Below are 2,500 nucleotides of genomic sequence, written 5' to 3' on the forward strand. Positions count from 1 at the left end.
CCCAACACAAAAGCATACCGAGGACAACCCCAAGCAAAAATTCATTTGAAGCCAACCCATCGTCGCCCACAACTAGTGGGTGAATGGTGTGCTTCCCGGGGTTGGCATAGACATTCCCTCGCATGCAAAAGATTGTCGATGCGAAAGATTATCTATGCCAACCCCGGGAAGCACACCATTCACACACTCCCGACCGGTGTGGTGTGGCGGTGATTGGATAGTTACGGATTGAGCACTTGCCAAGGATCAAAATGTGTCATTTAGAAGAAACATTTTCAAAAAGTTTTTAAAATCTTGTGGGTTTGCAACTCATAAGAGGGTCACTTTCAACGTCCCCGGTATTGGATTGAGTTTCTAAAAACAACCGTGCACACCGAGGTTAAACTTTACCAGCTCCACTCCGACTCGCCGCTCGCCCACAATTTGTTTGCAACGAAACATTTGTTTTTAATTTTGTTGGTTTGAAATTGTTTTGAAAAGGTTCTTTAAATCTAGTGGGTTTGCAACTCATAAGAGCGTCACTTTCAACGTCCCCGGCATTGGATTGAGTTTCTAAAAACAACCGTGCACACCGAGGTTAAACTTTACCGGCTCCACTCCGACTCGCCGCTCGCCCACTAGTCCGAAGGCAACAAAACATTTGTTTTTCATTTTGATGAAAATTTCTGTTTTTAAATCTTGTTGGTTTGAAATTGTTTTGAAAAGGTTCTTTAAATCTTGCGGGTTTGCAACTCATAAGAGCGTCACTTTCAACGTCCCCGGCATTGGATTGAGTTTCTAAAAACAACCGTGCACACCGAGGTTAAACTTTACCGGCTCCACTCCGACTCGCCGCTCGCCCACAAATCCGAAGGCAACAAAACATTTGTTTTTAATTTTGATGAAATTTTTTGAAAACATTGGCTTGGCAAGCCCCAATCCGCGACTATCCACCCACCGCCACCCCACACGGGTGGTTGTTGTTGAGAAATGAGGTTGTGGTCGACATGCCCGTGCATTTGAGAAGGAGTTCCTAGCACTCCATGCTCTCCCATGCCAAAAAAAAGCCTAGACAACCCCATTTCGCAACTTTCCACGCCTTTTTTTTCCTCCCTCACCCATGGCGGCGGCGTGGTGGCGGCGGCCGGATTCCGGCCACCACCGCCATGGGTGGCAGCCCCCCGACCCCGACACCAAACCCATAATACCGAGGCAACATATCGAGGCAACATGACATGGGTGTGGCGTGGGGGAAGGGGGCTGCAGCTAGGAAGGCATGGGCTGCCATGCATATGCAGGCAACACACACCCCCCTATATAGCATTTTATGCATTTAGCCCTTTGACAGGAAGAGACATCACCTATGCGCGAGGAGTCATAATGGGCTCTAAATAATTCAATACAAGGTATTTGGACGTGATTTTTTGCAGGGATACTAAGAAACATGCAATCTATGATGGGAAAAAGTTTCATAAATTTTTGAAGTCGGGAAGTATTTTTTATTATTTTTAGAAGTCGTAAAATTGAAAAAATCATTAAAACAAATCCGGGAGGAATTTTTTAGTTTTGTAAGTTGGAGAAGGTCCTAAAAATCATAGACTACTTATGGGGAGCTTATTGTGCGAGGAAATTTCAATAAAAACGGGGTTTGACAAGATTTGAAAAATTCTGTCGACATTTGAAAAAACCTGGAACCATGCTGCCGGCATGCTGCGCACATGCTGCGCGCAGGCTGCGCGCATGCTGCGCGCAGACTGCGCGCAGACTGCGCGCATGCCATGGCAGGACAAGTTTCGCTAGCCTCACTGTCGACAGATGCGCAAGCTGCGCGCACAGGCTGCGCGCATGCTGCGCACAGGCTGCGCGCATGCTGCGCACAGACTGCGCGCACGCTGCGCGCATGCCATGGCAGGACAAGTTTCGCTAGCCTCACTGTCGACAGATGCGCAAGCTGCACGCAAGCTCCGCGCACGCTGCGCACAGCCTGCGCGCATGTTGTGCGCAGGCTGCGCGCAGGCGCCGCGCATGCCATGGCAGGACAAGTTTCGCTAGCCTCACTGTCGACAGATGCGCAAGCTGCGCGCACAGGCTGCGCGCACGCCATGGCAGGACAACTTTCGCTAGCCTCACTGTCGACAGAATCAGCACGCTGCGCGCAAGCTGCGCGCGCGCATGGCAGGACAAGTTTCGAAAAATTCTGTCGACAGGCTGCCGGCATGGTGCGCGCACGCTGCCGGCATGCTGTGCGCACGCTGCCGACATGCTGTGCGCACGCTGCGCACAGGCTGCCGGCATGCTGCGCGCAGCCCATGGCAGGACAAGGTCCGAAAAAATCTGTCGACATTTTTACGCCGTGGTAGGCTTCCGCTTCGCGTCACTTTGTCGACATTCAAGCCTACCATTTGTATTGAATTTTTCAAACCTTGTCAAACCCCATTATTCAAATGTCGAAAAATTTTGTCGACATTTTTACGCCATGATAGGCTTCCGCTTCGCGTCACTTTGTCGGAATGCATCGCAT

The sequence above is a fragment of the Prunus avium genome, unplaced genomic scaffold (genome assembly GCF_965620075.1).
Source record: "Prunus avium unplaced genomic scaffold, drPruAviu1.hap1.1 HAP1_SCAFFOLD_34, whole genome shotgun sequence".
Lineage (NCBI taxonomy): Eukaryota > Viridiplantae > Streptophyta > Magnoliopsida > Rosales > Rosaceae > Prunus > Prunus avium.